This window comes from Carassius auratus, unplaced genomic scaffold (assembly GCF_003368295.1).
Source record: "Carassius auratus strain Wakin unplaced genomic scaffold, ASM336829v1 scaf_tig00020768, whole genome shotgun sequence".
NCBI lineage: Eukaryota > Metazoa > Chordata > Actinopteri > Cypriniformes > Cyprinidae > Carassius > Carassius auratus.
In genome coordinates this window covers 67,501-92,071 of record NW_020525055.1, presented here as the reverse complement: position 1 = coordinate 92,071, position 24,571 = coordinate 67,501, and the positions used below count along the sequence as shown (strand labels likewise).

General features: G+C 41.1%; 1 protein-coding gene across 2 annotated transcripts in view; it reads right to left on the bottom strand.

The window, feature by feature from the left end:
* cdkal1 (CDK5 regulatory subunit associated protein 1-like 1) overlaps positions 1-24,571 on the bottom strand; it is a 221,278-nt gene that overhangs the window by 152,781 nt on the left and 43,926 nt on the right. The window lies entirely within an intron of this gene.

The window sequence follows — 24,571 nt, the reverse complement described above, 5'->3', positions numbered from 1 at the left end:
CAATCGAGGAGCATCACTGCTGCTCTTCCTCTGATCTGCTGTAGTGCACACAAACTACAGTTGAACCACATCCTCATCACACATGCAGAAGTGGCTCAAAAACACCCCAAATAAACCCAAACACTTCCTGGCCAGAGCACACGGCACGAGAGTGAAGCGTACAGTGAGCTACAGATCTGTCACGCTGATGAGAGGGAAGACTCATGGGAAGTGTGTGTGTGTGTGTGTGTGTGTGCGCGTGTCTGTGGGTGTGTGTGTGAGTGCGTGTGGATGTCTGTGTGTGTGTCTGTGTGTGTGTGTGTGTGCGTGTGTGTGTCAGTGTGTGTGTGTGTGTGCTCTCTGAATAGAGACTGTTCCTCAGATGACAGCAGGTTCATGAACTGTACCAGGTCTGTACTGCTAATTAATTATGCAGGACTATCAGGGGCTCAAAAACAGTTCTTTTAAATATGTCTCTGATAAAACACAAGCAGTTACATGAGATATTCAGGTGACACAACAGTCCTCAAGTAAAGTGTTGAACGTGTTCAGTTTCTCCTAGAAGGTTTGTTTGGAGCAGGACAGGCAGCTTCACAGATTCAGATCGTTCAGATCAAGCTGTAACTAGCGCTGGACAATATACTGAATGATATGATCAGCAGTAAATCTCCATCACCTGCTTTCAGATGTGAGCGGCAGTTAATACACAGAGCCATAGTTCAAGACAAGCTACACTATATAGAGTTCATTATTGAAGATGAATCTCCTTTGATAATGAACACAATATAGCGAGCGCAGCTTGTCAGTGAACTACGGCTCAGATAACTGTATGGTTGGTTTTATCTCCCAAAATCACCTTAAATAAACAACAAGAGTCAACAGGCTTTTCAAAATCCTAAATATTGCTAAACAAGCCCTTTTGAATTTTGTTTCTAACCTAAATCTTCTGACAAGTCTTGTCTGTCTCGCTCACTCTTCTGGTCATTATCTGCTGCTGTTGATCTGTGATGCGACTGTCGTTCGGTGTGCTGCGTTTAGCAGCCGCGTTCAGTTATTAATTGAAGTGTCTGTCCTCTAACCAAAATAAATTATTACTACAAAACATTTTCAGTGGAGTTGGGGGACAGTGCCGTGGTGGGCAGAAGATATAACCGGTGTTGCAGCTTTATCAGTGAAAACACTGTGCATCACAGCAAGCCCTAGATCTACAGACGGAGGGCCTACAGGTTTGAGAACCACTGGTGTAAGTTAACAAAGGTGATCAGAGAAGTAGAGGAATGTAAATGCTGCTGAACAGGTACAGATAACAGACATGTCTGACCTTGACAGAAATGGATTTCTACTGAAGAGCTGGTCTTATACACTCATAACTCATCCAACTGCAAAGGAGCTGAACGCATTCAGAAGGCCATCGAAGCTCGTAGAAGTGAATACACTGGCCATTGATCCTGACTTCATGACATAATCCTGCACTTTCCCATCAGCCCACACAATTTAGATTCACAAACATAAAAGATTTTGATTTCCTATAAAGAATAAGTCCACCATCTGGTAACGATGTCTTCTGGGCGTCCCTGGCCTTGAGTGAAGTTCCTTCGAAAGATACAGCAGGATCCCAGAGGAGCCCGATAATCCAGAGGCTGGTCAGAAATCCAAGTCCTCTCACGAACAACAGCTTTGACGCTGATATAAGGCAAGCCTGAGCGCTGGGCAGCCTTGTTAAACATCCAGCAAGGCACAGCTGCTAAGGAGCATGACAGATCTCAGGCTTTGAGCTTCATGGCTGCAAGGACACAATAAGTGTCCTGAAGAAGAGCTTCCCTGAGAGGAGTGGAGATTAGACGAAAGTGCAGACACCATCTTTATCTCCACGTCTGAAGGACAGATGAAGCGACTGAAGACTTGTGTGGGTGAGATGACAGGAGCTTCAGGAGCAAACCTGCACACATCTCAAAGGATCATCTCTCTGACCACATCAAAAAGGGGAAGGAAACTATTGAAAAGGAGAAAAGTTTGCACTTTTTCCTGGCAGATTGCTTCTCTGTGTGGGGATCAGATAGCTTTACTCTGGTGTTTGAGAAGAGGTGATTCCCTCATGTACTAATGGTTTCTGACAGAGGACACGGCTCATCGTCCTGTCGACACACAGAGACTCGACGGCAGAAACCAAACCTCTGCTGCTGTCTTCCATCACTTAGTTACTTAATAATGAAACTGTTCAAGCAAATTAAAGAAACAACTACATTTAAATGAAATAAAGAATGCTTGAACCCCCAGAGTTTGACCAATGATGGTACAGTCCAACATCCTCCGGCACAGCACAAGTTAGGGAACTGAAGCCCCGCCCCTCCCTTTGATTGGTGACCAGAGACTCCAGGACTCAGGTAAAGTACAAACGAAGAAACAATTATTTGTTATTTATTTATTTATTTTTAATGAATAAGGAGATTTAAAAATAACAAATGGCGAATTCAAACATTAACCAATAAAAAAATTAAGTAAATAAGAAAAATAACCGAATAAATCCGTAATAGTGTCTTGGCTACGCACCCGTCACTTTAAGCTCTTCTATATGACTTCAGGTCAAATGCTGTGTTCATACTGACTGCTGTCTGCAGCATATCCAATGTCATAGGAAAAAATGTACTAACCAACACCGAGCTGCCTTAACCCATTTTCTGAGCCATTGAAATGCATGTAAAAGATTTGAAGAAGTTCAAAGAAATGACCTTGTTATTGGGCAAAGCTGTTACAAATGTAGTTCACACAAAAGAGCTAACAGGTCTCCAAGGAACAACATTTGGTGGAGGTTAACACTGACACAGGTATAATAAAAGCTTGTCATATAAATTTGATCACCTCAACTGCACAGTAGTCACACATGAATGCATTAATTCCCCTACAAAATCTACAAGAGCCTTAATCCTTATAAAAGCAAATGTCATCCGCTGACATCCGCCAATGTCACAGAAAATCACATCTCCATATTCATATTCACAGCAACTTCAAAGAAGGTTTTAGACTGAGACACTTCGAATATTTACCATGGCAAACTTTGCTGTTCAAGAGTGACAAAAGTGCCTCACGGACGTTAATCGCCATCAAGACTCAACTTAAACTAATGGAGAACTTCAGGAGTCTGAATGCTCTACAAACAGAGGCTCATGGGGAGAAAATATTAAGATTTAAATAGCACCGTTGGCACATTTGTTTGAGAGAACTGCATTCGCTTAGTTTGATGGTGATCTTCAGCAGAATGACTGTCTACTGTTTTAAAGCATTCGATCTAGTTCACACACAGCTGTGGTTTCTCCTTTTATCAGGTTTACTCTATTTGTTATCTATCACTAATCAAGTGCTGCTTCACAAAACTCAGGAGTCCTGCACACACGGTCATATGATGATCCAGTACAGTTATTCTCAAACACACGGATGGCACGCATTAACTGTATCACTGGAAAATCAGATTAACAAGTTTCTACTCTTTTTCCAGACATCAGAATAGCATTAGTTTGGCATTACAGTCAATTCTTGAGTCGTTATTTGCGTCTAATGATTTGTCTGTTTTGTACAAGGTTCATGCCTCTCTATGTTCACACAATACAATCATTCACACATTCATATCCATGTACTTCTGATATTTGATAAGACTCTTAATTTGATAAGCACTTATTAAACATTAGCCCTCATGTATTATTATACAGTAGAACTGTGCAGTGATTCACCAGCTCTTGAATTTATAACATTTTAATTGTAATTTGATTCAATAATCGATCATTTGGGTTTACACTAGATCAGGGTTCCTCAATTAGTTTTCACCGAGGGACAAATTCTGCCAACAATACCAAGCCAACAGCCACTGACCTATATATATATATATATAACAATTATTATTGTTTATTTTGTTAAAATAATCGAAAGATGGTCACAAGATGAATATTCAGATCCCCCCCCCCAGTAGTCTGTTTTATTCAAACAATTCTGAACATTTTTGCATTTAGATACAGAAGTAGTTAGCCAGTAGAATATTAAAAACAAATGTCTGCTATCAAACTGTAACACTGTGTCCCAAACAGACGTGAAGGGATGAGAAGTATCTTTTCCATGTAGTTTTTGTCCTAACCCGGCGACAGAGACAGTCACAATAAGTGACACAGAATTCTGTTTCAGAAATGGTTATTTTCTGTGGCGTTGTGGCAGGAACAACACACAAAATATGACAGTGGTACTCTCAGGTGATGATTATGTGCTTTATTCAATGTTAATGGTGTCTAGAGTTTAAATATTATTTTATGTGATCTTCATTGCCACAGAGAAAGCAACAATAGATATTTGACCTCAGATCTTGAAGATAAATTAGGCTAAAGCATCCATGACAAAGATGGTATCACTCTCTCAGATCTGTTCAGTCCTCTATTCTCAGTGTCCACTCTTCTTTACCTCACACTTGTCATGTTTTTCTGTCACACCGTATCTCTACACCGGACGTGACAAGACATTGCAAATCATTTGAAGGTTGTGTCAGCATGTCATAAATGGAGTGATTCAGCAGTTTTCTGTCGGGTAATGTCACGCCGCGCTGCATCCAGTGTACACACTGATTATAGTAAGTTCTGATGTATTTTGTTGAGTCACGCCGAGCCGCTCGCGTCCGCTGTAGACACAATTTAAGCATCAGTTTCTGATGCGTTTGGATTTTAATGACACATTGTTTGAAAGTAGTGCACGCCAAACATTTTTCTCTCACGGGCCGGCTACAGAGGAACTGCAATATATGGACAAAAGTACTGAAACACCTGAACTTTAATGACATCACATTCTTAATGCATATACATTACATTAAAATGGAGACGGTTCCCCTTTACAGCTATAACAGCTTTCACTCTTCTGGCAATGCTTGATCTCACTGAGCTCTTCAGAACAGCCCATGTTTCACAGATGTCTAGAGTTTGATTTTATACACCTGTGGCAATGGGACTGAAACACCTAAATTCATTAAGAGGTGTCCCCCAATACTTCTGTCCATATAGTGACTATCAGGTTCAGCATGTGTCAATGTTTTCTTGATGGAAACAGCTTCTTAACTAATGCTGTAAACTTCACAGGGAACCCTGTCAGTTGGTACATCTTATTAATATAAAGATAAAACAAGGGAAAAGAATAAAGGAACACTCCACTGAGTTAAACAGTTGAGTTTTTACTGTTTTCAAATCCATTCAGCTGATCTCTGGGTCTGGCGCTAGCACTTTTAGCTTAGCTTAGCATAGATCCCTGAATTGGATTAGACCATTAGCATCTAGCTCCAAAATGACCAAAAAGTCTCTATATCTTTCCTATTTAAAACTTGACTCTTCTGTAGTTACATCGTGTACTAACTCTGACGGAAAATGAAAAGTTGAGATTTCCCAGGCTGATATGGCAAGGAACTATACTCTCGTTCTGGCGTAATAATCGAGATACTGTACTGTTGTACCGTGAGTGATGTTACACAGAGCCTGAACATAGTCCCAGCTAACACAAACTCTGTGTTCAGACTGATCTGGTGATCGATGATGATTGATGATCGTACAGGAGAAGAGCCGGCGGGACATTACAGACACTGATCTACAAACCAGACATGTTCAGAAGGATCTAGTACTATCTCAGAGCCTGGAGCTCATCTGGATGAGGGATCAGACCTCTTTACAGCTTCTGTGCAGAATCAGCACTGGAGGAAACAAACCTACACACACACACATCTCAAACAGAGCCTGCCATCTTCTGGCTTCAGTTCCTGGCAGAAATAAAGGAGTCTTGACTGAAAAACATCAGTGTTGTGTGGGTCAAAGGCAAAACCAGGCTTGTTTCCAGGATCTCTTGACTCAAACGGAGGAAAACAAAAGTGAAGGAGATAAGGCAGAAAAGGTTTTATGGCAAATAAAAGAATGGGGCTGAGAGCAGCGGGGACACACGGGCCCCGCAGAGAGAAACTACAGACTCATTAAGGGCAAAAATAAGAGCCATTTCCCAACTTAATTTCCCCGGCTGCTATTTCAGCATAATGTTGCGTGGCTTATCGTTGCAAGCTCCTGTACTGATGCACTATAAAAGCCTCTCATTCTGAGCATCATTATTTATTCTAAACAGCATTCTTCTAGAAAACACGCTGGAAAGGCCACACAAAGCCGGCTGCCTAATTAAATTGCTATTCAGTCGCTCCCTGAAATTAATTCATGCAATGGAAAACTGCATTTTTCTCTGCAAATGTGGGGAGAGGCAATTAAAAAGACAGTTCAAGGCAAGGTTCATTACATTAAAAAAGGAGAAAGAAAAGAGGCGAGAGGGAGAGCGAGGAACAACGAGATGATTTAATAAAGACAGACTCGAGAAGCCACTCTTGTTAGGAGCAACACTTATTTTTCTGCAGGATAAAACACCCTGCGCTTCTGATTTGCAGCACATCTCTGCTTTCACACATCCGTCTCTGATGATTCCTTCCATTAAATATTCAAGTGCTGCTGACTGAAACCTGACTATCACCAGACACCGACTCTACAGCAATTATTCCATCAACATCCCAGCTGGAGTCACGTCCGTCCTCTCCAATACAGCACAAGACACTGCCAAGCCATTTAACCTGGGAAACTCAGAATCAATGTGCTAATGCCATATCTGTAAGAAGGGTTATGTTGAAGAGAGATCGTCTGCACACAGCACAGCTCTCCACGGGACGGAGGCAACACTGAGAATTACTACAGGAACAGATGGAGGTCAGAGGTCAGCCAAACTCAATTCTGCTCTCTGGCACGAGTCAGAGCACATATTACCCCCATAATTCAACAGCACCTTCTCCAGCAGCAGACGTCATGAAGCAGGGGCTGATGGGACAAGACTCCTGCAGTCACACGCTGTGAAGAGAGAGCTCCAAACAGAGATAGCTGATGTTTAGCTGCGATACAGTGTCAGAGAGATCAAATACAGAGGAGAGTATTACGTGTACGCTGTGAATACTGTAATTAAACGACAATGTCCAGGAGAGGAGAAGGATCCTGAGAGCAGCTGACACTCATCTCACATCCATGTATTTAATGAAGAAGAAAGAGCACAGAGTGACGAAGGAAATCTGATTAATACGCCAGAAACCTGATTCTGATGGGCCAGTCATGGTCTGGTGTTTGTGGGTAATGATGCTAATTTCATTGCTAAATGTCTGAATTTGTAATTTTAGAAACTGTGAATATTGAGGACAACAACTCCGCTCAAATGGATATTTAATGTTCATGAATGTAATGATTTGGGAAGAAGCCATGTAATCCGCAAATGTTTGACCAAATTCATATATTTTTGAAGAACTGTAAACCTATTGAAAGCACAGCGCGGCATGGACAGACTTGTGTCTGAGGCAGAAGAGCTCTCCGTCAAACTCCAAGCTTGATCTGGTGGTGTTTCCTGGTGTGGGGGTGTCTGGGTGGTGTTTCCTGGTGTGGGGGTGTCTGGGTGGTGTTTCCTGGTGTGGGGTGTCTGGGTGGTGTTTCCTGGTGTGGGGGTGTGGGGGTGGTGTTTCCTGGTGTAGGGGTGGTGTTTCCTGGTGTGGGGGTGTGGGGGTGGTGTTTCCTGGTGTAGGGGTGGTGTTTCCTGGTGTGGGGTGTCTGGGTGGTGTTTCCTGGTGTGGGGGTGTGGGGGTGGTGTTTCCTGGTGTAGGGGTGTCTGGGTGGTGTTTCCTGGTGTGGGGGTGTCTGGGTGGTGTTTCCTGGTGTAGGGGTGTCTGGGTGGTGTTTCCTGGTGTGGGGTGTCTGGGTGGTGTTTCCTGGTGTGGGGGTGTGGGGGTGGTGTTTCCTGGTGTAGGGGTGTCTGGGTGGTGTTTCCTGGTGTAGGGGTGTCTGGGTGGTGTTTCCTGGTGTGGGGGTGGTGTTTCCTGGTGTGGGGGTGGTGTTTCCTGGTGTGGGGGTGTCTGGGTGGTGTTTCCTGGTGTGGGGGTGTGGGGGTGGTGTTTCCTGGTGTTGGGGGTGTGGGGGTGGTGTTTCCTGGTGTTGGGGGTGTGGGGGTGGTGTTTCCTGGTGTGGGGGTGTCTGGGTGGTGTTTCCTGGTGTAGGGGTGTCTGGGTGGTGTTTCCTGGTGTGGGGTGTCTGGGTGGTGTTTCCTGGTGTGGGGGTGTGGGGGTGGTGTTTCCTGGTGTAGGGGTGTCTGGGTGGTGTTTCCTGGTGTAGGGGTGTCTGGGTGGTGTTTCCTGGTGTGGGGGTGGTGTTTCCTGGTGTGGGGGTGGTGTTTCCTGGTGTGGGGGTGTCTGGGTGGTGTTTCCTGGTGTGGGGGTGTGGGGGTGGTGTTTCCTGGTGTTGGGGGTGTGGGGGTGGTGTTTCCTGGTGTGGGGGTGTCTGGGTGTGGCCCCCTGCAGGCAGCGGTGAAACAAGCGGATGGGAATGAGACGATCCAGAGGAGATGCTTTCATTAGCTGAAGAACATTTCTGATTCGGTCTGCACGGGCAGCATCTCTCCCTGAACGCTTCAAGCTACTTCTCATTAAGGCCTCGTTTGGATTCGATGAAATATCCCCTCATCACCTTTATTCATTTTTAATTGAGTCAGGGAGAAGGTTTTTCCCACCCACTGCTTCTCTGTGCAAAAACACTCCTGTTTTATTTTTTAAGACTGCATTAACCTGACCTTGTAAAGGCCTCTGAACACCAGCTGAGGAACAAATGAGATTCAGATGCAGGCCACCTGAGCCTCTTTACACACATCCTTCTCTAAGCATCCGGAGGCTGATCCTGAACGAGCGCTCGAGAGCGTCAGACTCATAACGAGTCCCTGCGCATGGCTCCAGCTGTGAGAAACACTCATCTGAACAGAACAAACACCAATACAACCATTAACAATTCATGAAGAAGCTGGGGACGGTCACCTCAAAGCAGGAGATGGAGCTAAAGAGTGACTACAGAACGATGATCGTCCAGATGAAGTGAACTGAAGATCCACAGAAGCCAGGAGGACGAGATCAGAAACCAACAGGACTCTAAAGATTATAACAGAAACAAAACATGCATTCTCTGTTTCTACAACACTGCAGTATTCAAGCATGTCCTTCACAGGTGACTGCATGTGTGACCTGTGCTCGGATCGGTCAGTCCAGTGGTGATCTAACACCAGCGGTCACTGCACAACACCAGAGACCAACCATGAGATCCACTGTGAAGGATGACGACAGTGAACTAGTGATCCACCGAATCACCTCATTAAGGTCATTTAAGGTCCTGGACATCTGTTGACTCCCTCAAGCTGGTCATTTCCAAGCATGCAAACACAGCTCTTGTCTACATGAGGAGAAAAGACCAAAACTGTGTCGTCATAAAGTTTCTATAATACATGAAATAAAACACTGAGAACAACAGGATCATACACCGTTAATAAAGCACTCGAAACAAGCTCAGGATGCTCCACCTGACACACATGCACATATCCTGCAGTGACTGTCTGATCTGTTGGAGTTATTGAAGAGGGATTTAGGGTGCACTGGAAGTTTAGTCTGAGAATGTGTTCCTCAGCTCAAACATGTGAACCAGTGGAGGACAGACCATGCATGTGTGTAAACGTTTCACTACTGTCATAAAGCATCATAATGAGAGAAAATCCTAATGGCTCTAATGGCTCCACTCTGAATGAATGAATGTGGACCAGAGGAGACCAAGCTGCCTTCTATGAAACTCATTTACACGTCATTAGAGCGGATGCTAACTCACGCGGGGCAGGCTGCGATCAACCGAGGGGGACACGCTTTAATTGCCAGTCCAATTAGGAGGTTTTCATCATGGCTTTCAGAGCATGTTTCACACAGCAGGACCACCGCGTGTAATTAAAGACATTCACAGGGCCTTAAACGAACTGTGGTCAAATACAGAAGGACTGTCATTTAATAACTGATAACACTCATTTTAGTCTGTTAGTGGAAAGCTTTCAGAGATCCCACCCTGAGTAAACGCATTCAAGATTACTCCCACTGGAGCTAAACCGCATCGTGACGGGCTACAAGGAGATCAGAAGTGAAGCACAAAGAGAAGAAAAGAGAAGAAGAAGAAAAGAGACGCAGCTGGGTTAGGGCTCACTCCACATGATGCTCCTATGCCTCCCAAACGGGTCCAAACACAATCACAGCAGATTCTCCTCGCTCTCACAGTCCTGTACTGAGACTCTTTCTGTCTCCTTGTTGAAACACAACTGACGGCTCCTGGATGAAAGAAACGAGAGAGCGACAGCTGAACGATGGAGATGATGTCTCTGAATCACAACAGATGTACACCAGACACTGATCGCCGAGTAACTTCACCTTGTAGAGAACTACTGTGAGTACTCAGACTCATTCCCCTTCCTCTAAAGGGGAAACCTCAAACAAAAATCTAATCCAGGATTTTCTAGTTTAAATAGGACCATTCCCCAACAGCTGACTGCTCTGATATCCATTAGTAAATGGAAAAGCAGGGCTTTCACTGACACGGGGTCCTTGTATAACCTTGTTAAATGATCATCTGTGGAGAAAACTAAAAGCAGCTACAGATAAACTGAACCACTGGACTGAAGGACCTTTATATGTTGTTGCCAGACCAGCTTTAGGATGGACGGGGTAGACGTTATACTTCACATCACACCTTGTACTTCACCTGCTGTTGTTTTATCTGTCTTCATCTGCTGTTATTGGACTTGATTTCCTATTTTTCAGTGGAATGAAGCTGAATGTTATGAATCATATGTTATGAATGTATTGGTTTCAGGATGAGCAGGTGATTATATTCAGCTATAGCTCCTTGTCCAATAGATTCTTTGGATTTAGAGGAATCGGTGAAGTGTCTTGACCCCATCATTCATGATGTTAATTCAACAGAGTATGAAAAACAGCATATTCTTGCCAAATAGATGCAAATGCTGATGTTTCACTACATAATTGGGATGCACTAATGTGCTTATGCTTAAGATTTTTCTGACACAATGATGCAGTTATCACTTTCTATGAAGCCCGTATTTATAATACATTATAAGGGTATTCTTAAGGCATTATAATGAATCCATAATGCATTATAAAAAATAAAAAAACTTAAATGTTGTATCATCTCATGAATATTCATAAGAACGGTTTTAATATAATATTTTCTTATTTGTGGTTATAGCTTTTAAGAGTATGATGATTTATAACACAATGAACACATTGCATCAACTTGTACAATGAATTATATTTCTCATAGTTATAATGTATTATACGTCTCATATTTCCATTGTTCTGAAGCTATTTAAAGCAGTCAAAGACCACTTATAAGTAATAGTAATAGTAATAATAATAATAATAATAATAATAATAATAATAATAATAAGTTTTCTCTCAAACAGATGAATGTGGAATATGAAACATTAGCTTTGAACTATTTTTATCGTAATAGTTTGATTAGTTGATGTGACCCTTTAGACGGCTCTTTCACATAGATATTCGAATACATTGCATGGTATTTGATATCCATTCAAATGAGATTTTTCTCAAAAGTGACAGCCCTACACTGTAATGAGAGATAGTTGGGATGTAGTTATAAAGCTGCTTCTAGTCGATTGATTAAGGGAACCATCAAAATAAAATATAACCATATAAAACATAGCATTTTTTCAGTTGGAGTATTAATCTCACATCAATTAATTAACATTAGCTCCAGAGAAACACTCTTATAACACTCCACATCTAACCACTCACAAGCTGTAGATACTGAACAGATATTAATGTGAAGATATGATCAGTCCATTATACTGTACATGAGGGAGATTTAATATAGTGTTCACTGTGTTATAAATAACCATAGTCTTAAACTTAATACCACAAATACATAAGTATTACGATGCATTATAATTATGATTATTCATGAGTTGATATAACATAAGTTTGTTTTATAATGCATTCATAGAAAGTGTTACCAAAGTGCCTATTAAGCAAAAGTCTTATGTTTCTCTTCTAAACAGAGTATCATGAAAGAACACATTAGTGAGGTGTTGGAGAATAAAACCATTGAACCCTCATCTTCAGCCTGGGACGCTGCTGTGATTATGATACCTTAAAAACAGGAGGACTTAGATTTTGTGTTGATTATCAGAAGTTAAACTCTGTTTCTCAATCAGATTCTTATCAATTACAGGTTATTCAAGAAATCCTGGAAACATTGGCTGGAGCAGCATCTAGCTACAGAGACTGATCAGCCAGATCTGATCCCTGGACCTTACACAGAAGTCACATTCAACAAGAAAAAGATACATGTGTGTATGAAGATGAAGATTTTCTTGCAGATTTGATTTTATTCACCATTACTTGTTTTGTCTTTGGATCTTGATTGTGCAAATCCGTTTCTCAAGTTAATCTGAACAGCGAGAGAAGAGAACCAACCACATTTAGATTCAGATTCAGATTCAGATTCAACTTTATTGTCATTGCACATGTGGGCACAAGGCAACGAAATACAGTTTTAATGACAAATCCAGATCATTCCAACTCCAGGCCAGGGACTTCAGCCACATTCAGTCTGAAGGCTGGAAATAAATACATTGCTGACACAGTGTCAGGCCAAGCAAGCCAAAGAAAGATTACAGAGGATTACATTTTGGCACAAATGTCCTAACCAATAACCTGGGCAGAGAACAAGAGGTGTAAGAGAAAACTGGCATGTGGCCTCAGATGTGTGTTTGGAGATGAAGAATGACTTCACAAGCCAACACTGGGAAGAAGAACAGAGCACACAGACTCATGGCTCAGCACCAATCTGCAAAACATGCATGAAAGTCAGCTCTTAATGGAAAAACAACAGTTGAATAAAACGTAAGGTTTGAACTGTGCGAAATGAACCAAAATGGCTGCTGTGGTGCTCAATGAGATTTTATCATGTGAGTGAACAAGGAAGACTGGGAAAACGGTCTCCAGGTTGAACGATGTTAGCGTAATGCCATTCTCTTACAAATCACTGAGACGGTACGTGTAGCTCTTTTCCATCAGTGCTCACCGTTCACTAGAGATGTAAGATGCTCTTATGAAGTCCAATAACCTTGCGGTCTTTAAATTCTGTTCAAACCAGAGATGGGCACTCGAGTCACATTTCTACAGACTTCAGACCCAGCACATGCAAAGCATGCTATGACTGTGACAACTTTAACATTTGAAAAGATACTATGGCAAAGTTATTGCTTTCTTTATTCAAATTGATTTTCTTTTTCATTAATATATGATTGACCTGAAGAATGGAAGCTGTATCATACACTTGGAAAATTATGAGCTATATCATCGCTTATCGACAAAGTACAGATACTTGGTTCACTAGAGTATGACTATTTATATATAAACTAACAATGAGGCAATAATAATTGGCTCAAATAAAAATCAAAACCAAGAAATTACATGATTGTATTGAACAACACCGTTAAAATACATACCGTTTACAAAGATCCTGTGTAAATACGCGCTAGATGGATATATCTGACCATTTCGGCTCACAGCTTTTTGTCGCGTTCCTCCATTCATCAGGGCTGCGAGAAAACATTGTGACTGACTACTAATGTTAGTTAATGTCATACCATTGGTAGGTGAACGCATGGACTCAAAAGTGATATCAACAAGATTTATTTTTTTATTTTATTTTTTTAATTTAGGATTAAACGCTACACGCCGTAAATCTGGCACGGTGCCGGAGAACTTTAAGACCTGCATTTCACAAGTCCACAACAACAGACAAATTCGGAAATGGCTATTGTGTTTTATTTTTGTGTTTGGTGAATCCTCAGTGAATCCTACAGAGCTGAAACTCAGATGATGACTCAAGCTCAATCACAATACACACCTGCACTGCACATCCTCTCAGACAGCACCTCACACCCAGGAACTACAGGGAAACACTCCTGAGAGCTGAACGAACCTGGAGACGGCCTGCAGCGAATGAGACCAGCAAAGCTGGAAGATCCAGTGGTTATGGTGGTGCTCTGCTGATTGACACACAGTCAATCCGTGTCTGTTTCTGAGTACAGCCCCCAGCAGGTCTTCCCCAGGCCAAACCAGACCGTTTATACTGTGTCAGGCATCTCAGCACACACCTGAGTCAAATCACTCCGCTTTGCTCAGCATGTCATCCACCGAGTGACTCCTGCCCATCTCTCCTGAACACACTTCTTCAGCATCGTGCACAACTGAGGATGAGCGCTTCACACGTGGCTTCATTACACAACACTGGGCTTGGTGAGACAAGCCTCAATATGCATCTATTAGTGTCCCTGAAATAGATAGTTATAACCCTAACGTTAAATCAATCACCACTAGTGCTCATAGTGAAGCGTGTGGTCCTCCAGACAGATGGGATTCCTCCGCAGATGTGTGATGTTGAAGAGTGTGCTGCTTACAATGGCAGGATGCAATCTGGTCTTTTTGGCTGGTGGTTTATGTTTGCACTTTGACCCCAAGGAGGAAATACAGATCAAATCCCAGAAGCGAAAATCAAAACAAAATACAGATAAAACCTGTTTTGAGCTATTTTTTGTCATCTGAATACTGGTTTTAAGTAGAGGGGAAAAACCTATTTAAATCGGAAGTCAATTTGTTTGTGGAAAAAATTAACTATTTTAGCCATATTGCCCAGCCTTACTTGACTGATTTATTAAAGTTGATTAGAAGTAAGGATGTTTTTAAAAGGAGGATTTCTGTGCATGTTCTCAGAGAGAGAATATAACACAGATCAAGTCAAAGTCATCTTTAGCTCAAGGTGCACGATTAAACCGACAAAAAAAGCAACATAGTGATTATTCATATAAACCTTTGTTTGTTAGATATTAATCGAACATAACGAGTTGAGAATAAATATATATGCGTAACAGTAAACTGGATCTGTGCGGCTCTTAAAGTGACAGCGGGATGCTCTGCTACATTACAGTGCTAAACAATCAAGTATTAAACTGCAGGTCAATCAAAACTCCCTAACGTTACCGAATGAAATGTTTATTGAAGAAGTGGCATACAGACCATGCAAGCTTTGGATGTGTTGATGTAATTGATCCATTCATCGGTGTTGATCTTTTTTTTTTTCAGCTTTTTCAAATGTTGCATTTTTCCTAAAACTGTCCCACACTAAAGTGTTGATAAGAAAGATGCCAGGAAGCTATAATAAAACCGCTATAATATTATTATTATACTTTGGATGGGTTAAATGCAGAGCATGAGTTCAGAGTATGGGTCATTATAAAGGTACTGGGCTGTATGTCACTTTACTGTTCAGTTTCGGTAGATGCATCTGCTGTCTAAGAGCTGCCATTCTCCTAAAGTTAGAAACTCTTTTAGTTCTCCTTAAAATACCGGTAATAAACAGCATGTTACTGCTGCCTAGAAGAGCTAAAAAAATCTCTCACTGACATTATTATTTCTCACTGTCACACAGGTAGAGCAGACAATACTGTATAATATGGGTTAGGGTATATAATCAATATCTCGCATGATGTGTGTATATGACATCAATCATTGCGTCTTGTACATAACATGGTGTAGTCGTGAGGTGCTAGCTCACATTAAAAAAAAGGTTATTTTCTGCAGATTTGGTCTTGTTTAGGGACCTGTGCCTCTGTGCATACAGACATCTGACTGCTGAGTAGTGATTGTGTTCTTCAGCATTAGTGTGCACGCTTTATTCACAGAGAAAAGAAGGTCTGTAGATGGAAAAGTCTCCATACAAGTTCTTTGTGGATTTATTTTTTTCCTACTTGTTACTTTGCGCTTTTTGTTTAGAACATGTTTATTTACTATTTATTCAGTTTTCTTAAGGTATCTAGCATTCTGATACTTCATTTCCATGATCTAAATATTAAAAATTAAAAGTTAGTTGTCAGTTGGAAATGTGTAGGCCTTCTTGCATTATAATGCTGTTACAATGATTATATATTTAGTGGCATAAAATGGTCTTTAAAATCAATTTGAATCTTATCGATCCCTAGTTTCAATTCCAATACGATAAAAATTCAATATAAAAATATAAAATCAAGTCAAACATTTAGATGTGAAACATGTATTCTGTGTTTTTACAACGCATTCTGTTGCAGCTGAATAAAAGGAGCAAAAATCAGCAGCCTACAAAACTGTGATTAAAAAAAAACACATTAATATACATTTCAAATATTAAAGTGTTAAAGACAAGTAACCAATAAGTAATAAAATAGGAACAAACAAATCAATGAGCAATATCATAAATACAACTAAAAATTTCAGGTACAGAAACTCTAAAAGTTTAAAAACACTGCATAGTTTTCTTTTATAAATAAAATAAAGATTAATCAATTAAAGTTGATAAATATATTCAGTCGAATTCAATCTGTTTACATTCACGGAAGACAAGAACGGCTGTGTTTATAATGATATACTGATGGAGTTTCTGTGTATTGGTCGACAGATATAAAAAGAAGTCAGTTTCGACTCTGAACGACCTTTTCTCCAGTGGAAATACACGGAGCGATCCCAGAACAGACACAAACCGGGAGCTACTGATGGGAAGTTCAGATCATTTTACCGACTCGGACAAAATTAATGAATCTTTTTGAGTCATTTCGTTCACTAGCAAAATGTAATTAAAATGTTACGTGTTACTTCCCCAACACATCTAGTGATTACGCAAACGTGGATCACACTACAAACAATACAAAACTAAAACGCTATAATAAACAGAAAAGATTAATTCATTCTTTACCTGGGTCTTCAGTCTGTGATTAGCTCTCATCTTGTCTGACAAATCTTCAGGTTCAAGTCATTAATCACGTGACAGACCCATACGCTAAACCATGCCGTCCGAGCCGGAGAGAGAGAACTGATTAGTTCATCTTTTGGGTCACGTGATTAAGGAACGAGTCAAACTCGACCTGAACTATGAACTAATCAATTCTCTTTCTGGCTCAGACTGCTTTGACTGACACAGGTGAATTACTAGCAGAACAGAACCTGTAGAGACTGAACCTGAGACGACTCGTTCTTCCTGAGTCACATTAAAGATTCCTTCAAGAACGACACATCTCTACCAGGATCCTCTCTGTGCACGCGCTTCAGCTTCATCTGCGCTGCACACAAACAGGGCTAAAATACTTTCAGTACCTGCACTTAATCATTTTTAATCAAACTGAAAAAAGACTATCGAGTTGGGCTGTACTCAGCATTGAATTAAACACACAAGGGCATTAGATCTAGACACATTTGTGAAGTGTTTAGCTGAGCAACATGGAAATCACCTCATTCAGCTGTTATAGGCAGGACAACTTTAAAAAGCTGTTAAAATTACCTCAACTTTGAATAAAACCAAAATTATGAGAAACAAAGTTTAAAATATGACAGTGGTGTAAATGGTGTCAATCCTGCTGAATATGAATCAGTTTTGTTACGGTTTATGTTTCTGCCCCCTTCCTGCTACCCCATCAATATTTTTCGAGATCCGCCCGTTTAAGACCTACATGACTGTTTATTGGAGGATACTTGTAACACACATGTTCTCTGCTCACAAGCTCTATTAGCAGCTGATGTACAGCTTACACACTCCTCTCACACAGAAACAAAGACCACACACACATATAGCTCTGCTGTCTGTTTCAACGGCCTATAATCAGTGGTGTTAAACTGTAAAAAGCTATGTGATGTGAGCGTGTATGCCGTTATTCACATTTCTGACTGCATCACGGTGTAATGCACGACTGCCATCATTCAAACGATGAAAAAGTATTGACGTAAACAATGTATTTTGCAGGCACCACAAAATAAACGATAGAGCATAATATGAAGTGATAGACTTTTCATTTTGTCCATCCGATATATATTGTCATATCGCCCAGCTTTTTTACTGAAATGTTAAAAAATAAAAATAAAAAGTTAAAAAATAATAATTAGATGGGTTTATTTTTAAGATTAGAGGATAGTATGAGCTCAGAATAAAAGCAGTTACTCCAATAAACTTCCAGTTTGTGAGTGTCTTTCCCATCATGCCCTTGGTGAGCCAGTACTCAGAGTATGGGGTGGTTTATTCTTTTACTAATACGACGGAGAGTGCATGTAAAACCTCAATCAGATTGAAAATGAAAGGATTGCGAATGTGCAATGATGCAGAAATAGGGTAATGACGTATGATGCTCTGAACAAGATCTTCCTTTTTAACAGATTGTTGCATAAATGTGTGTCCTGTCATTATAAAACTCTCATTAGACTCTGAACTGTGAACGAGCAGGACAACCTCCCACCAGACAGATCCACAGGCGACCGGTTTTGGGCACGGGGACAGGCATTGTACTGTGTGTTAAATGAGCAGCACGGCACAAAGGTTTATATGTATATTTATCCACAAACTGATACTTATTAATTCTGCTGTTTAAAACAAATACAGAAACAGTGTGTAGCAGAGTGGTTATGTGCAAACAGTAAGTGTCTCTATATTGGTGCAGTGTGCACCTGTCAAAAAAAATATTTCAATTTGCAGCTTGTGACATAAACGCGCACATCAACCCGAACACTTTCTAGCGTTCATGTAAACACTACATTTAGATTCTTCAGTCCGACTGAACCAAAAATGTGTTGTAATGAATAATACTGCCAATAATGAGCATCACGGCAAACAGCACATACAAGAGAAGATTTACAAGCTCCCACCAAAGAGAAAGTCTTGTTTGTGTGCTTGACCGGCAGATATTAGTGATGTGAGACTTTATTCTGACACCTACTGGAAAGGATGCAGCATTGCATAAAGAGTTAGGTTTGGTTACCATTGCCATCATTGACTCATGATTTACAGCTCTGAAAGGGTCCAGTAATGGTCAGATGGTCATGTGATCTCAACATGGCAGTTGCATGAGAAGGGTTTTAATATACAGTAACTACTAAACTGACACAGAGAGATCATCGGGCTCACATGCGTTTGCTGAAGGCTGATGAATCTGATGAGGCATTAAGCTGCTGTGAGGCTGAACAAACCATCCTTTGTGCCACACACACACACACTCTCACCTCACCAGCTGGCTTCACGACTCCTCACCTGGTCTTTAACTCGGTGTTTAGCGTGAGAGACTACAGTCACATGACACTGAACACTGAGCTGCTCTCACCTTTCATGATCAGCTTTCCTCAGCGCACAGCAACCTTTCAGAAATCTGATCCATTACCAATGTGTATGAAACATGTGGGCTGTTGCCTGGATGTGATGTGGTTGCTAGGGTGTCCCGAGTGTGTTTGGTTTTAAAATGGGTTGTTCTGTTGTTGCTAGGGAGTTGTGTGTTTGGTTGAAGTCTAGAGGTCAGCTCAAGGCAGATACTACTACTAAGAAAAGGTACAGACTAGGGCTGCACGATATTGGGAAAAAATGACATTGCGATATTTTATTTTTCTGCGATATATATTGCGATATTTTTTCTTACAAACAAAAATGGGATGAGCACACTTACATTCTCATTTTAAATGATTTAGACATCGACACCATCGTGTCAATTGATTAATATGCACGAGGGAGAGAGAGCAAGACAGCGCTCGTGTTGTTTGAAGACGGCTCCCTCTCTCTCTGTCTCTCTCTCTCGCGCTCCCTCTCTCTCTCTCTGTCTCTCTCTCGCGCTCCCTCTCTCTCTCTCTCTCTCTGTCTCTCTCTCTCTCTCTGTCAATTCAATTCAATTCAATTTTCAATTCAAATGAGCTTTATTAGCATGACTGTGGAACACAATGTTGCCAAAGCATCAACATATTATATATAAATAATAAAACTAACAAACAAAACATATATTTACAAATCATGTCATATGTAGCATAGTAAATATAAATAAATGGATAAATAAACACAATTTATCCTAATAAATGAATAAATCGAGTCGGTCTCTCTAGAGAATTAGCTGACTCTGGCGTTGTGAATAGCTAACACATATTTAGCCGCTAGTGCAGCTGTACTATCATCTTCTCCCAGTAAGAAGAACATTTTCTCAGTGTTGCTCAGTTCAGAGAATGATGGAATTAAAATGTCAAATCTGGGCAGAAAGGTTTCTCTTATACTGGTGTATTTAGAGCAGAAGAGCAGAAAGTGTTCCTCATCCTCGATGTGCTGTAGGTCACAGTGTCTCTCTGTCCATGTTTGTCTATGTCTTCCTCTCTCTATCTCTAGATCATGGTCACTTAATCTGTATTTGGAGAGGATTTGTCTTTCTTTAAAATGTTTAATAAATAGATAACTGGCCAATTTAGTGGTTCTATTGAGGGCCGAGTAACATTGCAGTTTATTCTGGAGGGCAAAATGTGCTTTTAGTGCTTCATCATGAGTGACTTTTAGATGTTTGTGGATCTGGTTAATAAAAGGTTTGGGGTTGATGGGGAGTATATTCTGATGGAGCAGTTGAAGAGCGAGTGAGTTCAGAGGATGAGGTTCTGCTGAGCTTTCATTGGCGAGGAAGGCTTTATATTGCACTGACTCTGGGTCAGACGGATGGAGGTGATGCCAGAACTGAACACATCTCTTCTGGATCTCCATGTTCAGCGGGTACAGGCCCAGCTCAGCCCTGCAGGCCGCAGAGGACGTGTTTCTGTCAACCCCAAGAATATTTTTGCCAATTTCCAATTGTAATTTTTCTACTGATGTTTTATCCCAATTTTTTAAATTTAGTACTGGTCCCCAAATTTCACATCCATATAAAAGAATTGGTTTTATTATTGAATTATATAATTTTATCCAGGTTTTAATGGGTAATTTTAAGTGTCCACATCGTGACTTTATAGCATAGAAAGCCCTCCGAGCCTTTTCAGCGAGTGTTTTCACAGCCAGACCGAAGCGTCCCGAAGCGCTGATGTCGATGCCCAGATAGCTGTAGCTAGAGCTGTGCTGCAGGACCTGGCCTTTATACAGGAACTGGTGTTTGTGTCCCTGAGATCTGGCTTTCTTCTGGAACACCATGACTCCGGTCAGGGCCCAGTCGTGACAGTATTGTTCCAGCAGGGACAGGCTCTGCTGAAGGCCCTCAGGTGTGCGGGACAGCAGACATCTGACCTCTGACCCCTGTAGAGTAGAGCTCTCCAGCGCTGACGCCAGGTCATTGATGTAGATGTTGAATAGAGTTGGGCTCAGACTGCAGCCCTGCCTCACTCCACGGCCCTGCTGGAAGAACGCGCTTCTGCGGTTACCGATCTTCACCGCACTTTTGCTGTTGGTGTACAGAGATTTAATAATGTCAAACGTTTTTTCCGCCAATGCCAATTTGTAGGATTTTGTACAGTAGACCATCATGCCAAATTGAATCAAATGCTTTTTTAAAGTCTACAAAACATGCAAATATTTTCCTTTGTTTGTGGTTGATTTTCTTGTTGATTAGAGTGTGGAGAGAGTAGATGTGGTCGGATGTGCGATGTTTCGGTAAAAAGCCAATCTGTGCTTTATTTAAGATGTTGTGTGCTGAGATGTGTGAGACGATGCGTGTGTGAATGATACTGCAGAACAGTTTTCCCAACACACTGCCCACACTTATCCCGCGGTAGTTATTGGGGTCGAATCGATCGCCGCTCTTAAATATGGGGGTGATGAGTCCCTCAGACCAGATCTCAGGGAAGTGTCCGGACCAGAACACCAGATTAAATAATTAGCCTATTGTTTGAATCATGCTAGGACTGCTGAGTTTAAGCATTTCATTATTAATGAGATCTTGTCCACATGCTTTCTTTAATTTAAGATTTTTAATATGTTCTAATATTTCAGATATTGTTATTGATTTATCTAATGGATTTTGATAATTCTTAATAGTTTTTTCCATGTCTTCTAGTGTTTTCTTTACTTTACTCTGGGGTTGGTTGAGGTCGGCCGGTTCAATTTTTTGATACAGATTTTCAAAGTAGGATTTCCAAATTGTGCCATTCTGGAGTGATATCTCTAATTTGGGTTTTTCCAGTTTTTTATATAGGTTCCAGAAAGTGTTTTGATCTATTGAATCTTCAATTTCTTCAATTTTAGTTAGAAAATAGTTTTCTCTTTTTTTCCACAGAAGTGTTTTGTACTTTTGCAGGCAGTCTGAGTAAGAAAGCCGTAATGTCTGGCTGGACGGATCTTTGTGCTTTTTGTTGGAAAGTCTCCTGAGTTCTTTTCTGAGATCGGCACATTCATCATCAAACCAGACATCCTTTCTCTTTCTCTGTCGATTGGTTCTATGTTTGGTTTGCTGTTTAATATTAGATAGAGTTATCAATGTTATGAATATGTTACTTAAGTTTTTTGTTGCTAAATGTATTCCATTAATATCTAAGGTGAAATCAGTGGACAAAGTCATCTATCATTTTTAATATAGTCGGATTGTTCATATTTTCTTTGAATTGTTCCGAGTTGGATTGATTCCACTTGAGTTTATGTTTCAGAGGAAACAGTTTTTCAGCTTCAGGTGGAGCAGTTTTGGTTATTTGACATGAGGCTTTCAGATAAAGCACAGTTTGGCAGTGATCGGATATCGAGAGCTGAGGTCTGACTGTGAAGGCATTGATAAAGTTTTGATCAATATCTGTTATTGAATAATCAATAATCTGTCTCTCTCTCGCGCTCCCTCTCTCTCTCTCTGTCTCTCTCTCGCGCTCCCTCTCTCTCTCTCTGTCTCTCTCTCGCGCTCCCTCTCTCTCTCTGCCCTGTTAAACTTGCATGTGGTTTTCAGTCCTGTCAATGATAAACTTTCACTCTATGACGGTTTAGCTGTGCAATTAATCCGCGAATCACATTGGTCAAGGGCCGGGGATCAGCTGGCCCGTACAGTTAATGAATAACGATCAACTACGACAGCCTACATCCCACATCCTGCGATGTGACTATCGTGGATTCGTACATCACGATATCGATGCTTAAACGACATATCGTCCAGCCCTAGTACAGACATGTTTGTTCTTTAAAATACTCTTCAAATGTACTTGTGATAAAGAAATTCAAAGGTTTTCTTTGTCCATCTTACAAAGTAAGTCCTTAAGGTCAATGTTGCTGTCAGAGGTCAGCCAGGAGAGACACAACACGACCGATCTAAAGGATCCAACTCATTCTCAAAAGAAGCTGCCCCCTGTATCATTAGCCTAAAAGTTTGTCCTGATAAAAGCCATTGTCTTTCGCAGACCAAACTCATGTCAGTGCTTCAGTGAATGTCCATGTGTAAGTCTAGTGTGGCTCATTCACACCTGCTATATACAACTGAGCCGTGTCTTGATTCAAAGAGGTAGTTCTTTTCCCCACATAGGAACACATTTCAAATGGTTTGTGTCATTCTGAACAATCGGCTTGCCCTCTCTCTGATACGCATTGGTTGATCAAGGGTTTTGTGTCCATGGGTGGGATTTCCTAGAGACGACAGATACAGCTAGGGTTCAAGACGACGAGGACCTCCATCAGTGTCCATGTGCCTGCTGTCTGCATCATGTCTGATCACATCTGATCACATCTGATCACATCTGATCGCTCGACTCAACACACACCAGAGGAGGAATCATTCATGTCTGCAGCTGGACGCACACACAGCTTTAACCGTGATGGAGGTGTCCGTGAAGATAACGCAGATGAGAGTTTGTTTAATGCAGTAACAGAGAGAAAGTGAGCAGTGTTGATATGCACACAGAAAACTCATCATCTGAGGCCGTTTCAATGCGGTGTGTGTTCTTCTGTGTGTGATGATTGGCAAGGCTTCTCCTTTCTCAGCACTAGCTGCCGTTTTTATTCAGCCCTTGTAAATGAATTGTGTTTACTCAGCGGTAACGCTTGTGTTCCTCTGAGCCCACAGACGCTGATATAAACTGTGTGTGTGTGTGTGTGTGTGTGTGTGTGTGTGTGTGTGTGTGTGTGTGTGTGTGGTGTACTGGCAAGGCGTTGCACTAATTCAATATGTAAATGACACGTAGGAACCCGGCGAGCAGCTCAATGCAGCAGTAATTGCATTTGCATCGCAGCAATGGCTCTCAAATCTCCCTCTTATGGAAATCCTCTCCACTTCATTCTGTGTGGTTTTGAAAAGGCCTCGTTCTTCAATGACTAATCTTAATAACATTTGCATGTTCAGTACAATTAAGGCGACTTTGAGCTTTTGGTTTTTAAGTTAATTTGTATTTCTCAATCGTCGACAAAGACATCATCAGAAATTACGTGGTATTAACGATTGCAGCGCATTCCCCAAAAACAAACCTTGCAAATGAGAAAATGTTCCATTGTGAGGGTTTGATAGCCAGTTCCTGATGATGTATTTGTTAATCTGAAGGGTTTTCAGCTGCATCTCATTTGGACACTGATATTACGGAGGTATTGAACATAAGACACACACAGATCTGTCTCATCACTGGCTCTGACAGTCTCGTATCAGCTGTGACAAACATCAGCAGCTGTAAGGACATCCGTGTAGAGCACATCTGTTAGCCATGGAGTGAACAATGTGTTGTGACGGACTCAAACCTGAGCAATGAGTGTGAATTAGGGCTGTCAAAATTGCTCAAAAATGACGTTCGAATATTCCCTCTAAAAAGTACACGAATATCCGAACTATTTGAACATCTGGTTGCGTATGTTGTCAATGACGCGCATTATGTCAATAACAGGCCAAAATAATACAAAGAGACATAACTACTTGTATAGATAGTCTA